This window comes from Amblyomma maculatum, chromosome 5 (assembly GCF_055883805.1).
Source record: "Amblyomma maculatum isolate TAMU_Amacu chromosome 5, ASM5588380v1, whole genome shotgun sequence".
NCBI lineage: Eukaryota > Metazoa > Arthropoda > Arachnida > Ixodida > Ixodidae > Amblyomma > Amblyomma maculatum.
This window is the reverse complement of record NC_139348.1, coordinates 17693466-17718795: the sequence shown is the minus strand read 5'-3', so window position 1 is coordinate 17718795 and position 25330 is coordinate 17693466. Positions and strand designations below refer to the sequence as shown.

The window sequence follows — 25330 nt, the reverse complement described above, 5'->3', positions numbered from 1 at the left end:
CAAGGACTTTTGTCTTACCTCCATCAAAGTAATAACTAGCGTATATACGTCGTTGGTTGGCAGAAGGAAGTTGATTAATCCCAAACTTGCGAAGGTGGTGTGCAGTGGGCATACGTATGTTCTTGGAAAACTCAAATTAATAGGTGTGCCCTTGGCCTTGGTAAACTGGATTGCTTCCTACCTACAAAATAGAATTCGGTTTGTAGATATTGGTGGTATTTCTTCTGTGTTACTTCCAGTGACATCTGGCGTTCCCCAAGGAAGCGTACTAGGACCGTTGTTATTTTTTATTTATATAAATGACATTACATGTTCCATTCATAGAGATGTTAAAATTGCTTTATTTGGCGATGACTGCATGCTGTACATCGCAATAAGTTCTGTGGCTGACCAAATCTTAATGAATGATGCTTTCCGCGAAATTGTGGCCTGGTGTGACAAATCAGAAATGGCCTTCAATCCTGATAAGACAGTGCTCTTGAGCATGACAAGAAAGAAACATCCTAAGCACTTTATCTACTCTGCTTGCGGCACTACAATTTCGGAAGTCAGAAATTACAAATATTTAGGTGTCTTAATAAATTCGCAGCTTAACTGGAGCAACCATGCTGATTCCATTTGTTCATCTGCGTTACAAAACTTGGAAATTTGAAACACAAGCTCAAAGTAGCACCTAGTCACGTTAAGCTTTTAGCCTATAACTCCATTATTCCGCCCAAACTTGAGTATGCGGCTACAGTGTGGGACCCGTACACCAAAAAAGATATAGCAAAAATAGAAAACGTACAAAGACGGGCTGTGAAATTCATTTTCAATAAATTCTATAGGACTGATTCCCCATCGGCTTTAATGGCAGCTAACGAAATTAAACTCTTCATATAAGACGGAAAATTGCTCGACTAACCTTTCTTTATTCACTCATCCAGGGAAAGTTTCGAATTTCTTCTTCACCTTATGTTACTCCATCAACCACACGAGAAACCCGTCACCACATACCCATGCCCTAACACCATATTTCGCGAAAACTAACTCGTTTAAATACTCTTACTTTCCACGCACAATAAAAGAGTGGAACGCACTCCCTGAAACAATTTTTTAAGGTGAAAGTTTTGAGATGAGTTTGTATTTACTAATGAATGTATCTGCAATAGCCCTTAGGCTTGTTTCGTTCGTTTGTGTCATGTGTCAACTGTTTTTGTATGGCGTTTTACAACATGTTATGTTATTTGCCCTTCCTGCTTGGACCACATGAGGTCTGTAGTATTGTATAAATAAATAAAAATAAATATGTAAAATGGCACTGCGAACGCGTCTCGGAAAGCTCGCTAAAACTCCGAAGGTACGGTTGGAAGCGCTTAAAAGGTTGTCTGCCGGCAAAAATAAGAACCAGGCTACAGGAAAAACTCGCCTATGATACGTCCGAAAAAAATTATGTTTTACATGCTAAATCTTTACAGACAAAGATCTTTACTATAGATAAGCGTTCTATATAAAAGGGGTAGGCATGTCTGGCGAGACTTGTAAGCTGCTTCTGTGGCTCATTTCAGCCCGTAATTTCAGAGATGCGTAGTTGAGATGATACACTATATTTTTCGGGCTAAATTAAAAACAAAAATTCAGTTTTAACTACAATCCCTCCTTAGAGAGTGGATCACCAAGGTGACAAAACTTGCCTTAATTGATTGAACATCCTTTATTGAATAGAAAGGCTCATGGCCATGGATGGGGGTAATGGAGAGTAGGCAGAATCTTCCTTCGTTGCCAGATATTGTCACGTTAGGGTGAAAATACCGTTGACGACAAATGAGGAGGTTTTAACTTCACTGGAATAAACTCTTTATTGGGCTGATTTGCGCCCTCAAACTAAGTGAACAACTCGGCGGCGGCGATAGCAGCAAACGTGCTCGCTGGTCGTTGAACAAAGAATAGGCGTTGCACCCGTAAACGTTCAATTCAAAGGCGGGGAAGAAACAGCTATATAAAGGCGAAAACAGTGACCAGCACAACCTCGAACATTGCAGAAACACAGGCGAGTGGCAGGAATTTTCGAGACATGTCTGGGTGTATCTTATACGACATGTCCGCAATCCTTTTGTTGAGACGCTCCGTAAGCCCCCTTGTCTGAGGATGGTACGCTGTAATTCATCGATTGTTTTTGCAACTGTATTCCGGGATGGCTTGCGTCAGCTCTGTCATAAATTCCGTTCCTCTGTCCGTGATGAGCACTTCCGGGGCGCCTTGGCGCAAAAGAATTTGTTCGACAAAAAACATGGCGACTTCCGCTGCGGAACTGTTAGGCAGGGCTTTTGCAGCGTAACGGGTAATGTAGTCAGTGAATACGATGATCCCCTTGTTATCCGTAGATGAAGATGAAAAGGGGCCGAGGAGATCCATCCCAATTTGTTGAAAGGGCAGGGATGGGGTGGTATCGGGTTCAGTAGTCTAGCTGGTCTGATCGGCAGCGTCTTGCGTCGCTGGCACTCACGCCTCGTTTTGACGTAATGGGCTACGTCGGCAGGCTGTCGCGGCCAGTATTGCTTCTCCTGGATTGCGCGCAAACCATAGATGCCCTGCGTTTGGCTCGTCATGCAACGCATGAAGAGTTTCCTGCTTGTGGCTTTTGATACCACAAGAAGCGGCGCGGTCTTGTTGGGAGTGAAGTTCTTTACCAGGAGGTCACTGCTTAATGCGAACGCCAACTGACGCCTAAACGCAGCAGCAGGGGTAGCGGTCCTGCTTTTCAAGTAATCGGCTAGGTCTTTCAACGCAGCATCTGATCGCTGCTGTTGTGAAAAACTGCTGACGCTTACCGGTCCGAGAAAGGCGTCGTCATCAATGTCTTTCGGGGGAGCGTCGATGGGAGCGCGGGATAGGCAGTCTGCGTCGGAATGCTTGTGGCCAGACTCAACTCTTGAAGCCTTGAAGTCAAATCCTTGAAGTCGTAAGCTCCATCGGGCAAGGCGGCCGGAGGGGTTTTTAAAATCAGCCAGCCAGCAGAACGCGTGGTGATCGCTTACCACCTTAAATGGTCGACCGTATAGATATGGACGGGACTTGGAAGTGGCCCAGATGATCTCGAGGTACTCCTTCTCGGTCACCGAGTAATTGAATTCGGCTTTTGTGAGGGACCTGCTAGCGTAGGCAACTACTTTCACCTGTCCGGCACTCTTCTGGACGAGAATGGCTCCTAGGCCCACACTGCTCGCGTCGGTATGAACTTTTGTCTCGGCGTCTGCATCAAAGTGGCCAAGTACAGGAGGGCACTGTAGACGGCGCTTAAGTTCGCCGAAGGCTTCTCCTTGTGGCGCTTCCCATTAAAAAGGTACGTCAGCCTTTGTAAGCTGCGTCAACGGTTTGGCGATGCGTGAAAAGTTTCCGACAAATCCTCGATAGTAAGCGCACAGCCCAAGGAATCTGCGCACAGCTTTCTTGTCTGCAGTCTGCGGAAACTATGCTAACGCAGCCGTTTTCTCCGGGTCTCGGCGAACACCATCCTTCTTAACGATGTGACCTAGGAACCGCAGTTGCTCGTAGGCGAAGTGACATTTCTCTGGTTTTAACATTAGTCGCGGTGACTTGATGGCATGCAGCACTCTCTGCAGTCGTTTCAGGTGGTCTTGAAAGTTTGATAAAAAGACAATGACGCCGTCCAAGTATACCAAACCAATTCGCCACTTCAAGCCAGCCAGGACAGTGTACATTACATGTTGCAACATGGCTGGCATGGAGCACAGGCTAAATGGTATTACCTTGAATTCGAAGAGGTTGTCTGGTCTTATGAACACCTTCCTCTCGCGGTCTCTTTCGTCGACCTCAATTTTCCAGTACCCACTCTTCAAGTCCATGGACAAAAAATACCTAGCGTTGCAGAGACGGTCTAGAGTATCGTCGATGCGATGCAGCAGGTAGAGATCCTTCTTCGTGACGTTGTTCAAGCGGCGGTAATTGTCGCAGAAGCGAAGTGCGCAATCTTTCTTCTTCATTAAGATGACTGGTGTTGCCCAGGGGCTCTTAGAAGGCTGGATGACGTCGTCACGAAGCATTTCATCGACTTGTTTACGGGTGTCTTGGCGTTCTCGCGGTGATACACGGTTGGGTGTTTGACGAAGAGTTCGGGTGTGTTCGTCTGTTATAATGCAGTGTTTTGCCAGCGGAGTCTGTCACACCTTTTACGCTCAAGAAAAGCACTCGCTGTAGCTTTCAAGAAGACTACGAATTGTGTCTTGTGGTCACCGGGGTAGTCATGGGTTGACGTCAAAAGTGGACAGATTTTCTCGGGTGGGTGCATTGTCTGCGGGCTTCGGCTAGGGCGAATACATCTCGGGTGTTTGCTAGCGCGCTGAGGAAAGCGATTATTCGGTGAAGTCCGTCACTAGCAGCTGAGCTTCATCTCCCCGGAAATCCAGACCCTCATTTTGAGCCTGAATGCTGCTTGTGGTTCCTCTCCGAAAAGCGCTCCCTTGGGGAGCGTTCCTTCACGCGCGTAAGCATTGGGTGTGTCTCGGCACCTTCATGGAGCTGCGCCAAAGGCTGGTTGTCATCGCGTGCTCGTCGCTTGTGGGGTGACCCCTGAAGGCCTCAGCCTTTGCTCAGGGGAGCCCCTGAGCTGCAACCCGTGCGACTGACTACCAGCTGTAGCGAGAACAAAAACGGCTTTAATCGCTGCAGACTAAATAAACAAACGCAATATGGAACGGCCGACATATGGGTGTTGGCGAGGGAAAAAGGGCGCCACTAATCTTGCGGTTGGCTGCACAATACCATACGAGGTAGGGAGGAACCTAGATTGTTCAACAACATGACGCCGGCGCAACAACAGGAACAAAGCGCCCAGGCTGGTAGGCGAGGCAAGAAAGCATATACGCTGATGAAAAAGCACAGTGCTACGCTAGCACACACACTCACACAGAGAAACTACCGCACGCCTCCGCTCCCACCGAAAGAGCACCCCCCCCCCCCCCCCTCCTCCCAACACCTTGCTCACGGCTTATCTAAGCGTCGGTCGGGTCACCGTACGCATCAGTGAACAGGATGCCCGACATGCACAGTAGGGTTGGTGCCGGACGAGTGCCGCCGGCAGGGTTTTTCACCAGAACACACCGACGATGGCGTGGGTTCGTTGCATGTATCCAGCCAGAAGGGCCGAAGGCCCCACACAACGTAGAACTGAAGTACTCGCTATGACCAGTGACTATCCTTCGCAAGTTACCTGGCCGTCGGCCTTCCTGCCGGCACAAAGAGACAGCTGCTCTTTCCGGCCTAGAACTTTCTGTAAGCCCAACGACATTTACTAAACGACCATGGATAAGGTTGGTTAGTCAGCGCTCTTAGTCTGCATCTGCCTCACTAGGCCACGACTGCGAAGCCAAAATACCCACCCGAACTCCCTCTCACTTCTGTAGACACTCTTCCCCTCGACACCCAGAAGGAATCTCCACGCATGATCATCATAAGCCGTGCTAGTATCCCCCTTCTCAAGATATTCCGGTGCCACGACCAACAAAACAATGAATTTACAGTACCTACAATTGAAAACTGCAGTCACAGGCTGTGTGGTAAACAGTCCTTTTCGGTCGTTATAAAGCAATTCTTGCTTTGATATAATATTTAATGCGAACGACGGTCTCTTCAGTGCCTTCTAGAGCCGGTACGGCTAAATTTAGCGTTTCTGTTCATATGTGCGTGTCATCACTAATACCCCCGCCACACGGGCACAAATAAGATTAAGGACCCAATTTATTTATTTATTTGAACATACTGCAGCCCTATTGGGCTATTGCAGGAGCGGGTTTGGAGGGCATAGTGTCGGGAACAAAGAACAGAACATTGCAGAATAATAGAGGCAGCATGAACAATACAAACCATTACAATAAATATACAATACAAACCATTAACAATAAATATACAAACATCTTTTAAAATTCAATAGCTGTCAAAAATATGTTTAATGGAAGAGAACGAGTAGCACAAGTCAATGAATCCAGGATTTTATCACTCTAGAAATGAAGCTGTATTTAAATGTGTCAGTACGGGCAATATAGGGCGCGATATTGAGGTGATGGTGTCTTCTAGTACTAGATGGCTTAGCAGGAATTAGGCAATTAATCGAAGAAATCCAATAAGAGGGCTTAATATTACAATGAAGATATTTCAGTAATTCTGTGCATCGGCGATCTGAGGGTAGTTGTAAACCCAGTGAAGAAACTGTTGCAGAAGGGGAAAAATCGCTGTCAAACCTGCCGCATATGAAGCGAATCGCTTTCTTTTGAACGGCCTCTACTTGATTTATGTCACAGTGTTCGTAGGGATTCCAGACAGGAGAAGCATATTATAGTGGCGGTCGGATAAGTGACTTATTTATACATTAGTAGTTTACTACCTCTTGGGGCTGAGGTTAAAGTGCAGCGAAGGTAGCCTAACGTTTTCAGTGCGTTTGATGTTATTAAATCTATGTGTTTGGACCGAGGCATACTGGGAGTGAAAACGAGACCAAGGTATATATATTCAATAACGCTCTCAATAGGAATATTATTAACTGCAGGTGACGTCCTATTACTGAAAGCCATAACGAAAGTTTTACGGGTATTAATTTTCATTTGCCACTTATTGCAAATAGAGCTAAAGTCGGAAAATTATTTTTGAAGCACTAAATGGTCATCAAAACCAAAACTTTTATGATATAATACGCAGCCATTAGCATACAAACGTAAATTGGAAAATATGTTACAAGAGAAATAATTTATAAAAATCAAGAAAAGTAATGAACCCAGAACAGAACCTTGTGGGGCACTTCTATCACCCTGCAATTAGCTCTGTTAAAGGACACAAACTGAGTCCGATTGGAAAAAAGAAAAACAATTGAGATCCCGCTGAGAAGGCGGGGAATATTAAGGATTGCATTAAGTTTGTACACTCATTTGGAGGAAATGACTGTATCGAATGCCTTTCAAAAGTCAACGAAGACTGCGTCTATTTTATAGTATTTTAATGTCATTCACATGGCACTACAAATGAGAAAACTGACGGCATTCCTCCTAATGTCATTCTCGACGTAGTGAGTTCGCCGAAAATCACTCGACCTGCGTTCGATTATGGGATTGGTATTCCCAGCGAATATGCGAGCTAGCATACATTTTCATATAAAAAGACATTTAATTACTAAAAAGGACATGTTCGTAAGATCTAGCTTATCAGCATCTGTACAATAGATTGCTTTCAACTTTATTACAACATTTCACTACTCTCAACGTATGGGACCACTGCTGCTAAAAATAATACCTTTGGTTTTATATTTTGCAAAAAAAAAAGAAGCAGATTTCAACGAATAAAATTGCGCTATATCCTTGCAACGTATTTATGAAATGCTGTATCAGCACCATCGAAAAGTAATATGACGTTAAATTTCTTAGTGTAGCAACGGCCAAGAATATCGCACAAAGTAGGTTCCTGGGCTAAATATCATTTTTCATGCCCGTGCAAAGCTGTATGCTGATTCAGCAAACGCCATTAGTTTATGGTTAGCACACTGGTCGTTTGTCAGATTGAAATGGCTATCATACTTCAAATCCGCAGCATTGCTGTGATCGCGATATAATGAAAAAAATCAAAGCTTTGTGCCACTTATTGCAAATTACGAGCGCTGCGACGGAGAACAACAACGAGAGAGTAATGACAAGGACAGGCGCTACTATCAACTGAAAGTTTATTCGAAGAATACAGATTAAATACTCGCAGAAGACAACCAAAGGCACATGCGCTTCACAGGTTTTTCCTAGGTATCCAGATATGCAATCTCACATTCTTGGATGCTTACAGATGGTGAGCTCACGCACGTGTCACTGTTCTTATGGATGTGATATGACTCTGACAGTTCTCTAGTCATTTGATCTTTGTGTCTAAACTTAATCTTGGTTTTGTTAAAAAGCGGTAGGCATTTTTTCTTACTAGTTGTTCTCCGTCGCAGCGCTCGTAATTTGCAATCATGTACCAACTAGCTCAACTTTCCGTATTAGTGCCACTTATATTAGACGAGGACAAAGAACTATAACGGCACACGTTCCCATCTCTTTGTCAAGGAAAAGTGAGAAAGAAAAAAGAATGTTTTGAAGAACCACGACTTTGTATGTGTTATTTGTTTTAGCACCACCGTTTCTGCTATTGTTTCTTAAAAGAAAAAAAGGATTCTCCTATCTGATCCAGTGATCTTTTGCGAAGATAAGTAGCACCAAGCCGCATCAATGAAAGTTTTCAAAAGAGGAAGGCAAATTTGCCTTTCCATAAAAATGTTGCTTAAAAGAATTTTCTTCTCAAAGAAGCCAGCCTGGCAGAGAAACCTGGCACCGCAAAGGTAAGAAAAACGTGTCCATTAGCCTGAAGGAAGGAGAAGTGAAGAAGAGCGACCCAAAATGAGACCGCGTTGCCTACGCTGCGAAAGGACACTAATGCCTCCTTTGTTGGCGGCTCGCGCTCAGAGCTCTTTGCTGGGAGTAGCAGAATTACCTTTCATTCATGTTTTTTTTTTCACTCTAGAGTAAACAATGCCGAGACGTGGGTGAGCCTTCAATGACAAACTTGCCGTGCCCCAGGCGTTTTAAAAGAGCGAAACGTCATTTTGTTGCTTGATGTGACGAGCGTCTTGCATATATGGCAAAGAATAGCGCCTTCGGAGGAAGCGATCTCGTCAGAGACATTCACCTCAAGCCATTATCTTCGACTAGGTACTTTGTCTCATTATCATCAACAAACCCAACGTAATGGTCTAGTTTTTATGTGTGAAGTCTAAGGATATTGAACCCCGAAGCCTCTATAATTGCGGTCTCAGGGGCTGCATTACTGAGCGATCAAGTTCAAAACTGTCACAAGTCTCTCACAAACCGATCGGCTATAGCATGTTCCTATAAAAGCGGAAGTACTTGTATTAATAATTATCGTCCCATTTCTCTCACTAGTGCCGCTTAAAATTATTTAAACACATCATATCCAAGCATCTGCTAAGCTGTCTCGATCAGCATAATATCGTATATTATTGTCAGCATGCATTTTGAAAGGGACTCTATACGGTGGAAAAACCTTTGTTCTGCGAAAGCATTTGATAAGATGCTTATGCAAGGTTAACGCAGTCCTTAAAAATCAAACGCTCACGTGATGGCTTTCCTCATATATATCGTCCCGTCAACAATACGTAAAGGTTAGAGGCTGTCAGTGTAAAATCTTCTGGTCTTTTCTGGGGTGTCCCAAGATAGTGTCTTCGGCCCATTCATTTTTGTTAAAGATCTACAAATAGTATTCATGTTCCGTTCAAACATTTTGCTGATGACTGCGTATTCTACAATAAAATAAAGGCGTCGACCTTTTTTTTCGATGGACCTCCGGGGCCAGATTACACCACCATTCACACCAAAATAGTAATCATGGAGTCCTGTTCAGTTTAGAAGTCATGATTTGAACCGATCTGGGGGAAATTTTGAAATACTATTCCGTCGTCACCATTATGAATCATGTCAAATTCAAAGATGCTGTTTCTACACAAATGCTGTAATCATTTGTTTTTCCTTTTGTATTTCTTTTTTTCGTTTTATCTATGGTTATTTATTTTCCCCACTCCTCTCTGTAACGCCGGTCCAGCCTTGAGAGTAATAAAATGAAATGAAATACAACAGGGGATGAAATCGACTTAAATTCAAACCTCCAGGTAATAGCAAAATGGTGTGACAACCGGCCGATAGAGTTAAACTTGAAAACGTCAGTGTACATTTTGGTAACTAGAAAATTTTTTTTTATTAAGTCTAATTGTCAAATTACCGGCGTGAGATCTAGCAAGTTCATCAATATAGATAATAGGCATGACATGTACACCAGACTTACGATGAAATACCAATATCGCAAACTTCGTCTCCAAGCCTAACTTAAAAATCACAATGGTGCAGATTATACGCATTATACACCCCATTATGCACAATTAAACTCCAGATGCGAAACGTCTAGCATACAAAACACTGGTTAGATGGATAACTGAGAACACCAAAATAGCGTGGGATCTTCGCACTGCAGCCAATAGCCTAAAACGGGAGAATGCATGACTTGCTGCATATTCTGCATCTGGTGGAAAATAAAGTTTTTTCAATCAATCAAAAATAATATATAGAGGCGCAAACATTCCTCAACACACTCTGCAAACAAGCTAAACTAGCGACGGTAGAAGCCAGATACAGGTATGGTAGACTAAAAACCCGTTTCCTCATCATCAAACTTTCTCTCAACATACCAGATTATGTTGAAATCTAAACCAATGAAACATCAAGACATCACCATAGTAAGTTCATTCAATTACCACCCATATGAAATGAGCTACTTGTGGAGAAGCTGCGGAGATTGGAAGAGTCTTCCAGACTCTGCTGTTTCGTCAGCGATTTCCTGCCGCATTTATATAAATTTGTCTATGGCACTAAGAGAGATAAGAGAAGCTTCGTGGTTATTGTTGCCTTGGTTTTTGATGTGCAGCACTTAGTTATTGTAGTATTGTGGTGTTGGCGTCTGTGGTCTTCGTTTTTGATGTGAGAATTTAGTTCATGTGGAGTGTGTAGAGGTTATATGGTATTATAGCTGCCTGTATTTTCAATGCCTATCCGTCTGCACTTGTAATTATTACGGATAATCATTTATCGTTTTCTTTTCCGCTGCTGTAAAATCCCCACTCGGGCCTGACAGTATTAAAGAATCAAATGATTCAGTACGCATGTCATTCCGGAGAACGGTTGGGCTTCATTTTGTGGAGCCAATCCTGCCAGAACGCCGGCCAAAAATGTAGAACTGAACCGCGTGAATGTTGTTCTCAGGGAGGCGCCTACGTCAGGCGCACGGCCTTCTCTCACGCGAGATGCTCGCGGAAAGCGGGATTAAGGCCCGAGCAGCAGGCTTCTCTGCATGCGCGACAACGGGGTGTGCCTCTAGCGCACTGGTGTCCCGAAATACCCGGTCGGTGGGAGACCCCTGTGCGAGGCAATGCACAATACTCGGGCAACGAAGACGCCGAAGCACTTGGATCGGCGGCTTCCACCTCGTGTCAACCGGGGAAAGACGCATGTCTCCCCTGAGCCCGCCAATCTCGCGTTCGCAAAGTGCGGCGGCCGAAAGTGAACGCGAGCTCTCTTCGGCGCTCCCAGCAGCAGCCCGGGTGCCGGCGCTTTGTGGATTGCTCTACCAACTTCAATTTCTTTCTCTTCTTTCGCTTCTGTTTGCGCGTGCATCCGCGAGTTTGCAGGGATGCTCCGGAACTGGGCGAAACGCACGCTGCGCGCCGGCTGTGTGCGCCGGCAGAGGAAGCACACAGCGACCCGTTTTTCAGCGCGTTTAGCGCGCCGGCGCTGCCGAGTAGCGTGTAATGGCTTCCGCCGAGCCTAGCCCGCTAACAATGGGGTGGAAGCGACATCGTCCATTTCCGGTCATTTGGGCGTCATTTCGACGCGTGTTGCGCCTACACCGAGGCGCAAGATGCCCATTAAAGAAAGTGCACGCACTCCTCGTGAACATGGGAGCGAAGAAGTAAAATGTGAAATATGAACGTGAAATGCGATCGGGTCAAGGCTGCTGCATCCAGCTGTGCCGCAAGAAAGGGAAGGCGCAGTTCTCTCTTCAACATCAAAGGAATTTGTGAATCCCAAGGTTTCTTCAGGACGTCTGAGCACACTTAGCTTTCTGACTTGTCGAGTGCCCTGAAGAAAAAAGTTACTTGATTTATTTATAGGAAGGGAAAGGCGCGGTAACTGTCTCACTTGTTTTCTGTGGACACCTCAACCACGCCGTCAGGGAAGGGAGGAAGGTGGGAGTTAAAGTGGAAAGAGAGAAAGAGGAGCCATAGTGGAGGGCTACGGAGTAATTTCGACCACTTGGGGGATCTTTAACGTGCGCTGACATCGCACAGCACACGGACGCCTTTTCGTTTCGCCCATCGAAACGTAGCCGCCGAGGTCGGGTTCGAACCCGGGTTCTCTGGCACAGTAGTTGGGCGTCTTACCCCTGCACCACCCCGACGGGGGGAAAGGAGGAAGGTGCGAGTGAAAGCGTAAAAGATGGCTTGGTTTGGTTTATGGAGTTTTCGTCCCCCCCCCAAAAAAAAAAAAAAAAAAAAACAATCAAATGCGGAGTAAGTGGGCCGTACTGCTTAACCCTTCTTTTATACTTTTCCAAGCATTTTACAGTTTTTTTATGCTTCGTTTCGCTTTGATATAAAGTTTTTCATTCGTATGTTGCAACTTGCTGCACATTATTTTAATTATATTACGTTGCGTACAGGAAACGAAAGGCGCACTCTTTGTAGTACTTTCCCGTGTACACCTCACAACGCCGTAAAGGAAAGGACGAAGGTGCGAGTGAAAGCGTAAAAGATGGCTTGCTTTGGTTTATGGGGTTTTCGTCCCAAAGAGAAACAGGCTGAGAGACGCCGTAGTGGAGGGTTCCGGAAGTTTCGACTAGATGTAGTAGTAGTAGTAGTAAAAAAAAATGGCTGTGGATTAGCTTGGTTAAGCCTGGTGATTGCGATGCAACACGTGGTACTACTATTGTACCGCTTGTGGTGATGCTTGGCTGTGCTATATTCACTATGGTGATGCTCCGGTTATGTTTGCTGTTACGGCTATGGTGACGCTTGACTGTACTATGTTTAGCTATGGTTTTACATACGTCTGGAAGAAAGGCGCAGTATCTGACACTTTCTCCGACAAGTGTGCGTTTGGATTGTACGCCATCGCTCCTGGCGGTAACTGCCACCGCGCAAGGCGACGGCGCGAGTTGAGCCCCGCTCTTACACAGATGGTATGACGTCACGCAGCGCGCAGCGCCACTAGTGAGAGGAACGGAGTCAGGCCGTAACTGCCACCGCGCAAGGCGACGGCGCGAGTTGAGCCCCCACTCTTACACAGATGGTATGACGTCACACAGCCAGGTCACGCTAAAGGTCAAGCGTTGCTGCCACCGCCGCGCCTTTTGACGGGCTGAGGTGGTAGCTAGAGTAGTATCGCTTCTCAATAAAACATTTATTTTAGCAGAGAAGTTCGGGGCGCGCAGGCCCCTGGGCCACCGCTCGGCCCCACTACACTCGTTCATGTTCCTACGGTTCATGACGTCGGCAGCTCGGTCTGTGGCGGTCTTTTGACGGACCGGGTCATCAGAGCGTAGCAGGGTCTCCCATTAGACTCCTTGACATGAAATGACATGGCACAGCACACCGACGCCTCTTCATTTCGCCCCCATTGAAACGCAGCCACCGGCAGTCGTGATCGAACCCGGGTAATCCGGTACAATGTGGCGTCTTAACCACTGCGCCACCGAGGCGGGGCCATTGCTTATTTTCATTTTTTGAAATCTTAGCGCAAATGTGCCCCAACGCGATGTTGCAGTGGTCAAGATGCCCGACTACTGTGCCGAATTACCCGGTTCGATCCCGACCACCGGCGACTGCGTTTCGATGAAGGTGAAAGTTAGAGCGTTGGTGTGCTGTGCGATGTCGGTGCACATCAACGGTGCCGATTCCCAGGTGGTCGAAATTACCACACAGCCCTTCACTACGGATTCTCTTTCTATCTTTCCACTTTCATTCCCACCTTAATCCCTTCCCTTCCCTTTCAGCGATGTGCAGGTGTCCACAGAAACAGGTCCGACAGGCACTACGTCTTCCCCTTCCTGTGGACCAATTATTACTGTTAATGCGTAAGCATTTGACTATGAAGGCGGGTTTCGCATGGGCATGACCTTGTAGGTGCTGCAAATGAGGAACATGCGCTGTAGTCGAGCCACGTGGCAACAAATGTTTGTGGAAGAGATTGGAACGCCAGGTGCAAAAGGGCCACATACATACAAGTATGTGTTAACTCTGTTGCAGTGCTTGCAAAAGATAATACTGGGGCTGAAGTTGCCGTGGATCCGTCATCTTTTCCCGGTATCCCGGTGAACGAGAGGCGAGGAGGTTTTGACAGGCGCGAGATGTTCACGCCTCAAGGTTTAGTGCAAATTCGAGGCAGAAATTGCTTGGAAAGGGAAAGGTTCTCGCCAAGCATGTTATTTAGTCAGCCCGCTACGACATGTTCTCCGTTTGTCCGTTCTGGGGGCACTAGGCGCAATAAAGTTTGACGACTCAGTCGCACAGAAGGGATCTACCGGTAGCGTTCCAGGTCCCGAAGTTTGCAGTAACCTGAGCGCCATGCCAGGAGAGTATCGGATACGGATTCACCCAGATGCGGTTCCGTATGCTATAGCTGCACCACGCAGAGTTCCAATTCCGCTCAGGGAACGCGTCCGCTTTGAACTCGAAAAAAAGAGCAAATGGGCGGTAAGGTTGAAAGGCCTACGGAGTGGTGTGCCGGCATAGTACCAGTCGTAAAGACGAGTGGGGATGTCAGGATCTGTGTAACCCCCACATAACTGAATAAGTGCGTTCTACGAGAGAAGTTCGCCCTTCCCACAATGGTCTAAAACTTTTTTTTTTTCTAAACTGGACGCAAATTCTGGTTTCTATCAAGTACGCCTAAGCAAGGCTTCGGAAAAATTTATGACCTTCATTACTCCTTTCGGGCGATACTGTTTCACCGGATTCATCATCATCATCATCCTCAGCCTGACTATGCCCACTGCAGGGTGAAGGCCTCTCCCCTATTCATCCAATTAACCCCCGGTCCTGTGCAAGCTGCATCCACTTGACCCCTGCGAACTTCTTAACCTCATCCGCCCACCTAATTTTCTGCCGCCCCCTGCTACGCTTTCCTTCCCTTGGAATCCAGTTTGTTACCCTAAGCAACCATCGGTTATCCTTTCTTCGCGCTACATGTCCTGCACATGCCCACTTCTTCTTGATTTCCATTAGAACGTCATTGACTTGAGTTATTTCAATGACCCACTCTGCACGTTTCCTATCTCAGAATTACTTCAGCGCCTGAGTATTTCCAGAAAGGAATATCCAAAATCTTGGTAGACATGCCTGGAGTCGTCAACGTAATGGACGACATTTTAGTCTTTGTAAACAACCAGCAACAACATGATTCTAGACTTGCTAACATCTTGACCAGGTTGGCAGAATCCAATGTAACGTTAAACAAATCCCTCCGTATTCACAAACCGGCCTAACCTTTCCCTTCCTGCAACTGCAAAGGCGACCTTCATAAAAGTAACGGAAAGGGGAAGGTAACGCAAAGGCCTAGCTGCTCAATTTTAAATCTGGCCATTCGAAATTAGTGAAGTGTGGTATAGCTGTGTCATGCATAGGGTCATCAGTTGTTTGTAAAATCCTGCCACCATGCCATCAAGTATATAGCTTCAAAGATCAGATAGACAGATTGAGATCAGCAGGCTTCCCCGATGATGTAATCTTGCTTGCTTGTAACAAGGTCCTGAAAAAAGTAAAGGCCTCTAGAACACGACAGGATCCTGAGACACAGGATCCTGAGAAGAAAAATATTGCCGTCATACCGTATGTGCATGGAATTTCGCATCGCCTAAGGCAGGTTGGACATAGGTATAGAGTACAGGTCATGTTTTCTGCGCCCATAAAACTTGGTAGCATTTGCGCTAAAGTAGACCGAAAAATAAATGACAAAAAACGACGTGCAGGCCGTGGGGGATGCCAGGTAAAACACAGTGTAGCTTTTCTTCCGTGCACAGAAGGAGTGGTATACAGAGTGCCTTTTACTTGCGGAAAAGATTACATTGGTCAGTCAGGAAGGTGTCTTAACATAAGGCTAAGAGAACATGAAAACTCTCTAGAAAAAGCCCCGTCATCGAACCTGGCACTACACCACAAGGAATGTAGCCAAAAGCCCCCTTTGCACCCTCCTTGCACTCCCCTGTTCAAAAAAACTACAGTGTTGTACAAACACAGAGAGAAATTAACACGAGAATTAAAAGAGGCCTATCTCATTCACAAGAATTCTGACACATGCGTAAGCACCCCATCTGTTATCATTCATCCCCGAGAAATCTCATATCTTGACGAAACTGGTTAAAGTGAAATGTTTTATCTGCGAACATGCGCACTTGGTTGTCAGATAATTTTTGTATATATTCGTGTTGTTTCAATAAATCATGCAGTTGATAGTCAGCGCTTTTTCCGTCTGCTCGCTTGTCCTATGTTTGTTGCGCTGTGTATTTTTAAAAAAATTTTGCAAGAGCCACAGTGTGCAACCTCTTCTTCATTTCTAGGCTGTGGCATGATGCAAGTTTTACACTGTGCAAGATTGAGTGTGCAGAAGCTGCATAGGATATTCGCGGTTTTGTGTGGGCTTCAAAATGGGAAAGATGCAGCCGCACAAATTTATTCAGAAGTGTCAAAGATGGCGGCGTGGGCTTAGGGTATCTTTTTTTTACGGTAGATTGTCAACAGATTTCTGTTCCTGCGTGAAGTTCATGATCCATTCTTGTTCAATGTCTGCCAAATTAGGCTTGGACGTGCGCTGCCAGATTTGGTTGGGCCAACCGAATGTTACATGGGAGGTATTTTTGGTTACTTTAGAGAAGTTGTTCAAAGTGTGCGATTCCTTTCTGCAAGATTTTCAAAAGAATATTAATCAACTGTGAAAAAGAAGAAGTTAATACAAAGATTTGTGCGACATTGTTCTTCCGGAGCCCATCTATATACAGGGGAGGCCCTGGCAGGAATGTACTGAAGAGGGTAAAAAGAATGAAAGTGCCGGCATCGGCTAAAACTTCCTTTTTTAAGTTGCACACTGGAACTTTGCCAGTAAAAGTGTTTTTGCAAGAAAAATGGTTATTTCTTCCGTGGGGTGCACATTGATTGATTTGTAAGCAGCCAGAAACGATAGATCACGTATTTCTTCACTGTTGGGAAGAGGTTTATTTTTGGGACGTACTTCAAAGAACCGTAAAGAAAGATTTACCTATTAATCCCTACGGAATACGGTACTTACCCATGCAAAATGAGGAGGGGGTCTCATATGATTCAATCATGCTAATGGGCCTCCACAGTATATGGCGTTCACGCATGGCAGGATATCACTGTAATGCGGATGCGCGTCCTGCGCGAATTTTCTTCCGCGAGGCTCTCCATTGGTTTATCAAGATTGTGAAGTTTGACGATGATAATCCTCAGTGGTTGCCAAAGATAGAACCTTTGATGGATCTAAAGGAATTTTTGAACGACGAAGCCAGCTTCTGGCAGGCTGATTATATCAATGTCTTGTGTGTGTTTGTGTTGTTTTGCAAAAATCAGACAATAAAGAAAGAAAAAAAGCTGCCGTGGTGGAGTGGTTAGCATGCTCGTCTAGCACCCTGGAGGCCCACGTTCGATTCCTCAGGTCGGCGATTTTTCCTAATTGTTTTTTTTTTTATTAATGCTTCTGGGATTTTTCGCTCACGGCCAATGCCGGACGACACGGGACGGCGGCCGCTGACGACGACGACCCCGACTTTTCTGAGACACGGGGCCCTTAACGCTATCGCGTTTAAAAAAAAAGAAAGATGCTCGTTTACGGAAAATGAGCGTGGCGTACTAGTGGACCTTGCCACAAGTACTACAAGACAGTGTGCGCGTCGTCTGCTAGCCGGAAAACGTACAAGGTGGAATCGTGGTTATCATTGCGCGAACGCCAACCTGTCTTTTTTAAAGAAGAATTTAAGATAAAGCTCCGCCAGTACCGTTTTTTTATTTTATTGTCTGCATATTCCCTGGAGATTAAGTCGACAGGGGCATGCAGACGGCAAACCACGCAGCGAGATCACCAGTACGCAGATGGTACGGCACACAGCACGGGATCACCTGTCGCAACTTGAAATGTCCCTGCACCATAAAGCGCAGGGCGATCAGCAGTCGCAGGAGCGGACGGGCAAGGTTAACCGCGGTTACGCAAAACCATGCTACACGGCGCATTAAACCGTGGTTACACCACTAACCACGGTTATCGGAAATCGAGCTTGGCGACCTCGGTTTGAGTCGTTAACTGCGAGGTTATGGCGGCGTCTGTTGACGGAGGCTACTCGATCGCCGGCGCCCGAGTGCGCGAAGCGTATGAGCGAGTCTGCTTCACAATGTTATTCATTTTCCAATTTCATCACGTTTAAATATCGATGCATAAAACAGGCGGTGCCTACTGTGCCGCCCGAAGTCTTCGGTTACGGCCGACAGCGCAGCGACTGCGTACTGAAGCCCCGTCCTGTTTGCAGTATCATTTGAACGGCTTGTTGCTGAGCGGAACGTGAAAAAATGTGCGGCCTTAGCTTTATCATGAAAGTACACGAGTTTGCAATGCTTTCAGCACAGGATGCAGCGAGTAGGCTGAGCTACGTTACACTTACCGCGGTGGTGGGGCGCGCGAACGACGGCGAACGACGACGCCGTGCGTGACCGTCCCTAGTCGTCGCTAGGTCTAAATTGTTTCGCTTCAAAGCCGCGGCGGTCGGCGCTTTGGAACTGATCAACCCTGTCGTAAATCGTCTACTTATAAAACTGCCTTACAGTGAATCCTATCCTGCAGTAGTAAAATAATGATAGGATTAACTCTGGCGACGCATTAATCGCAGAGCTAGTACAAGCAGATCGCATGAACCACAATGCACCGGCGGCAACAGGCTTGAGCAGAAATTTGCTTGTACCGCGGCTATCGCTCATACCAATAATTTGCTGCTGGTCAGCGATCCTCACGAGGGCTTCATTCTTGATATTCGGTTCAGTATTCCAGACGCCAACAAATTTATCACGCTTTATTTCGGACATCGGCGCTAGCGATCCGCCGTGTCGTTCGCGCACGGTTTGCGGGAGGAGGGGCTACCACGGCGGTGTTTACGGCGGTCGAGGAGGTGCTGCCATCGTGGGGTGTTTGACTGCGCTGTTGACGCCTCGTAGTCGTCGGACGGCACTCCGGTACTCCTGAAACCACGTTATAAATAACAGATTTGTAAATGCAGCTTCCTTCGACCGATCACCGAAGCGGTACCGTGGGATAAAGGAGCTGCTGTAGGTAGGTCAGACGCTATTTTAGCGAACCTTTCCGAGGCCGAAAGGCCGGCTAAAGGTGTAGTTCTGAGACGCGATAAGGAGCCGCAAAGGTGATAACCTCGAAAGGGAAGGTAAAGGTTGGTAGGTGAATACGGCGGGTAGAGAGTGAGAGGGAGCGGCTTCAGGCAGACATCGGCAAATCTGTGAATGCGGCAAGTAGTGCAAAGCACTAAAGTGATCTCGGTTGAATCATGACTTCAGCATAGTTATAAGAGCGAAAGCTCTGGAGTCTGGCTTTATCTCTGCCTGGAGCAGCTTCTTGATAAGATACATCATCTGGATATTCAGAAGTCGGTTTCGCCTTCTTTTGCTGGAGAAGGGTCGAGGCAACACTTCAACACCGTCCTCATTTACACCTACGAACGGAGTTAGCGCGAAAGCGCAGCGAGCATCTCTTATAGCACAGGACAGACAAGTCACATGTGGTGGCACGAATGTCGTCACCAGTGGTGCCAAAGTTGAAAGAACAGGGGGCCAGTGGTTACATGACTGCTATGATCATACCACACCTTAAAAAGCACCGCTAGACATCGCAAACCAGCAAAGTCCCCAAGAAGCCTTCTATTGCTCACCAAGGTCATTTGAGCAACGGCGAGCGAAATCCTAGTTGTAACATCAGTTACAGAGCGTTCGGTCTGATAACGTTTTCATATTTGGTATGGGTGTGTCGATGTATCGTATTAGGACGGGAGCCTCTATGGGCTCATCAGTGTGGACTGAACTTGGGTATCAGCGGAGGATGTCACATTGTCATTGTCGACAAGTGACGAGTAAAAGAATGGTTGCATGATGTAGAGGATGAATAAATATGCGTGTGTGTATGTGCAAACCTATGTTGATTTGGAGCAAGTATTTGGTTCGTTAGAGCCAAAAACGCCAATTCGATCTCAAAGTAGCCAAGGACGTCGATATAGTGTGCCGGCGTCAAAACAGCCATGGATGTCGAAATTGTGCAAAAAACGTGCAAAACGTTGCGAAGCTAATTTGATGTCAGGTCTCGTCTTTGCGCTACAACAACGAAGCAATCAGTTAGTATTAAAACAGAAAAATGTAGTCACGAGAAACAAGAGTAAAAACAGTAGAAAAGAGAAAAACGACGAAAAAGGGAAAGTAAATGGAGTAAAAAAGAAAGAAGGCGAAAAAGGAGAAAAAGAAAGAAAGAAGGAAATTAGTGAAGAAGCTCCAAATGAGGGTAAAAGGTAACAGCAAATGTTTTCGCCTTACCGCACTTTAGAGATCTAAGTTCTCCGAACAAATATTCCACGCGAGTTTCTTACGTAACTTCAAAACATTCATTACAATTAGCACGGTTTTCACCTCTGCCTCTGATATCAATACTGGTATTGTGTTGACAAGCCCATACCATATGGTATAAGTTTGCCTTCTGGCCACAAATTTTTGCACTGCGCCGAAAAAGATTCGGGCTCAGTATTGATATAATAAATCAGCCAATGTGGGAAGGCTGGGAGGCGGCCCTGTCCAGCTCGCACCTCGAGGAACAACGAGTCCTCGTCGAAAGAGCATGGACAGCGGCTTTTACCAACGGTGTCCCGGACTAGGGACCCGACCAGCCTTCCCTTAATCATAGCCTATGTCAATAAATGTTTTCATCATCATCATCTCTGCCTCTTGCAAGCATTGGACACTGCCGCGAAAACAAGCGCTTGCCATTTAGCTTCGGTTAAGCCTCGTGTGAAGCGATAGCAGAACTCTGTCGTTGTTGCTGTCGGTGTTGACGCAGAAGTGGTGGCGGCCATCAGTTCTGCTCGTCGATAACGCATTCAGCATCGTCCCGGCGGGCGTTTCGCAAGACGCTACTCACGTTGTGGCATTTCCGCCGCTCTTTTGACTTCAGCCCCCTTCTCCTCCTTCGCAAACTTTCATCTTGCAACGCAATATCCTCCGGATCGTCAGATGCAGCCAACCGATGATCGTAATGAGCCCGGTTGTTCTGCTGCTCTTCCTTCGAGTCCATGACGCTGCTCCTGCCGAGGCGCGCGACGCGCCTCTATATACGCTCGACATAGACGTCAACGATCATGTGTCTCGCCACGCAGCTGCTCACACGTTAAGCTGTCATTAATTGAAAAAGACTAGTGCATATACGTCGGACACAGACGTAGAAGAAGACAGGACGAGCGCTCTTCGGTCTTCGTCTATGCGTCCTAGCCTTAGAAGTTCAGTTCCCCAGAGCTGCAGGGATCGCAGAAAGGCATTCCGCTGAACGCGAACTGAGACGCATCAAAATTCAGGAAGTGGCGTCCTAACTTGCTGGTTACGTCATCACCTGTGTATAGGAAAAAATATAAAAGAATAAATTTTTTTCAAAAATTAAAAATGTGCAAAAAGTATCGTCTGTGTGCGTTTCTGAGAAACGTTGTTGTGCCATATCCTTAACGGCGGAGCTTGCCTCGCACAATTTTTGAACGACGTCATCGTGCACTTCAGATGACCTTCAAACACCTTCGAGGTCAAGTTGGAACTTAAGCCACAACAACTTTCGGCAGCTATGTTCACATCAAGGTCAAAGTCAAGGTCAAATGTCAACTGAGCTTAATGCAGTCAGGGCAGAAAGCCGGGCTAGTTTGTCATCATTAAGTAGAAAGACTAGCGCATGCATCCAGGCACAGAAGACAGGACAAGCGCTCCCTTTAGAATCCAATTGGTTAGAGACCACCGGTTATCCTTTGTTCGCGCGACATGTCCTGGCGTAGACATTTCTTCTCCTTGATTTCGAGTAGAATGCCAGTAAATTTATTTCTCTGACACACTCTGCGCGCTTTATATCTCTTAACGTTACACCTACAATGTTCTGTTCCATGGCCCTCAGCGTTGTCCAAAGCTTAAGTAGAACCGTTTTCGTTACCCTCCATATTTCAGCGTCATAGCTGAGTAGCGGTGTGGTACACTTTCCTCTTGAAAGATACAGGTTAGCAGCTAGTCATAATGTTTTCGCACCTTCAAATGCGCTCCATCTCAATCTTATTCTCTTAGTTGAATCCTTTTCGTAGTCCGGATCTGCGATTACTACCTGTTCTAAGTAGACACATTGCGTACCCCTTCCTGCACTTTATTACTTAAGTTAAACTGCTGTCCCTTTCCCAGACATTTCAATATTATCTTATTATTCTGCATATTAATATTTAGGTCTAAATTTCTGCTTCTTTTGTCTAGATTATTAATAATTCATTTCAATTAATCGACCCCGCCGGGGTGGCGCAGTGGTTACGACGCTCGACTACTGTTCCCAAGGACGCGGGATCGAATCCCGGCCTCGGCGGCCGCTTTTCGGTGGAGGCGAAAAGCAAGGCGTCCGTGTGCTGTGCGATGTCAGTGCACGTTAAAGAACCCCAGGTGGTCGAAATTTCCGGAGTCCTCCACTACGGCGTCTCTCATAGCCTGAGTTGCTTTGGGACGTTAAACCCCACAAACCAACCAACCAACCATTTCAATTAATCTCTTCAGTTATTTAATAAGACAATGCATCAGTGGATCACAGATCACTAAGATATTCTCCCTCGACCCGACTTCTCTCATTCCATGTCTTTGATTACCCCTCTAATCAAGCTGTAAATAGCACTGGGTAGATCATGTCTCATTGCCAGACACTTTTCGTAATTGAAATTTTATCATGTTTTATGCAGATCTATGGTTGCTGTGCATCCACTATAGGGCACCTGCCCGAAACGCTGAGAACGCCATTTTCCTGTACAGCTGCAGCAGTCGACCGTGTAGCGGGCCGCGCAAATAGTGCCAAAGCGATAGTCCACTGTGTGGTCGTGGGCTGTATTACTAGCCGAACACAGACTAAAATGCAAAAGTCTGGAGAAGACGACTGCGGGTTGTCCAAAAAACCGAAGGTAGCTTGCACAAATGCGACAAGACCAGCGATCGGAACGTCGCAGACGAGAGTGACTTATGCGCGCACCTCGAATACGTTGTACATTAATTGAGGCACGGATTGCTGCAGGAGCTCACCATTCACGTGTTCATTTTGCAGGTCGGCCGCCTAAACGTTTCGATGACTGCGATCCTGACACGAAATGACATGGTATTTGTCCGGACTTCTGTGAATGCCGTCTATTGATGCCACTCTCGTCTGCGACGTTCCAATCGCATTCGTGCAACTCATCCTTCGTTACTGGCGGAACTTCCGACTGCGCTTCACTACAGCCGATCTCATTTTCTCCTGAATACTTTGGCTACTATAGAGGTAAGTGTAGACCTCTTCGGCTACCTTGACTATCTTGTCCATGTTGACACTGCCCGCCCTGTCCCTCAGTGCATACATGTGGGTGCATGCATCGTCCCTTTTCTCGTACTGCCACGCTAAACTTTTTCCCAGAGCACTTCAGACATCAGGCAGTTAATACTTCACCCCTGAAAAGGTTACCCTAAGCTGTTATTAGGACCCCAATAAGCTATGCTGGAGAGGCCAAACGGGAACGCCAGGAGGCTGAGCGCGGTGTAGTACCATGATTATCTTTACGGCGTCTTTTAGGTGTCCCAAAGTATGACAGATACTGCGCCTTTCATTTATTTTAAGGCGAATACTGGTTTGTTTTGTAAGCTTTAACGTCCCAAAGCGACTCAGGCTATAAGAGGCGCCGTAGTGAAGGATTCCGGAAATTTCGACCACCTAACATGCACCGACATCGCACAGAACACGGACGCTGTTCCGTTTCGCCTCCATCGATACATAGCCACTGGCGGTCGGCATCGTAGCCGGGTACTAATGTTCTATCTAAACATATATAATGATAATTAGTAAGGACGGCAAAAACAAAATAGTAATTACTGATGATATCCTATGACAGTGGTAAACGAAAACGCCAAGTAGGAAAGAAATAAAATATCTAACATTAAAATTTAAATAAACAAATAAAAACTAAACTAATATAAAAATAAGGACAACGCAAAGTAAATAAGTAAATACGCCGTTGCTGCGCTAATTATTTCGCATTCTCCCAATGCAGGTTGTGCAGTGATGCATGTTTCAAGTATACGCTTCGAATTATTGTCAGCCTTCCGGTTTTCTATATTGACTTCGCACACCATACGGCTTTAGTTTACTTGTTGCTAGTGTCTTTTGGAAGGCAGTTCATGCCGGTTTCAGAAGTCTAGGTATTAACTGATTTCAGATAAATGGTAGATGTCCTCGCGGTCGCTTTGCACGATTGCTGATTGTAGCTGGCGCTTTCGCGTTATGGCGCAATCGTTGTGAAGCTGTCACATCGAGCCGGCGCCGACATGCACTTTTCCCTGTCCTGGCGCGTTAACGAAAGGAGGAGATCGTAAGCTTTCTGGCTGAGGAACTTTTCTACCTTTGGGAGCAAGAGTTCCTTCGTCAATGGCCATGCCCTTTTGTTTCCTTGTCGGATGGACGTGTCCGGGTGGTTTTCAGTCCACTTTGGTGCTTGTAATATAATGTAAACATCTATGTCAGTTCACAGCAGTATATATCCCAAAACACACGTGTAATACACACTGTGCATGCTATTGCTGCATATGTTTGTACCTATATTTATTGTCAAATTACTGCAGACTGTGTATAATTTCATTTACAGTGTCATTCAAAATTGTATATATCATCATTACGATCATCCAATTATTAATATTTTTCGAAATGTAAATAGTGAATTTTGATGTATTTCCTGGGCATAAAATACGTTATGTGCTGTGTCTCTTGTTTTTAAGCGTGTACGTTTTTATTCTTGGTTATTCGTCATCACACATGTCAATGTATAGTGTTTAATAAAACTTTTTCTAAACACACAATTTCGAGTTTGAAGAAATGCTCCCACCACGGCCGGTATCGCATATGCATACGCAGTCCAGACAGTCCAGCATCAACGCATACTTGAAGCGGAGGCACAAATCGATCATGCAGCATGGGCTTACCCGTTTTACGAAATGATGTGAATAAGTGATGCTCTGTTTAACCAAAGGAAAAAACAGTGCTAAATGATAGACAGAACACACAGAAAGACGAACGGGACAGGCGCTGTGTCTGTGTCGTCTTTCTGTGTGTTCTGTCTAATATTTAGCGCTGTTTTTTCCTTTGGTTAAACATAATGTCACACCAACTAGCCCAGCAAGAGATACTGTTAAGTGATGTTGAAGAAAAAATTGAAAGAGAACGGGAGAAGGCATGGGTGGGACTTAAAGCATCATTTGTGATACGAGCGAAAGCTGTGGTAAGCATTAATGTTTTAGCAAAGTTGCACACAGCTGAATTAGGGGGACTGTTAAGTTTCACCTTAGGACCTGACGAGGTTACGCATTATACAGCTTGTTTATGCTGCAATTTTTTAAATACATTTTTTGTGAAAAATA

At 45.8% G+C, this 25330-nt stretch overlaps 1 protein-coding gene across 1 annotated transcript in view; it reads right to left on the bottom strand.

Annotated features, from left to right (window-relative positions):
• The window catches only part of LOC146187821 (uncharacterized), a 250092-nt gene that overhangs the window by 109070 nt on the left and 115692 nt on the right, over window positions 1-25330 (bottom strand). The gene's annotated exons all lie outside the window — the stretch shown is intronic.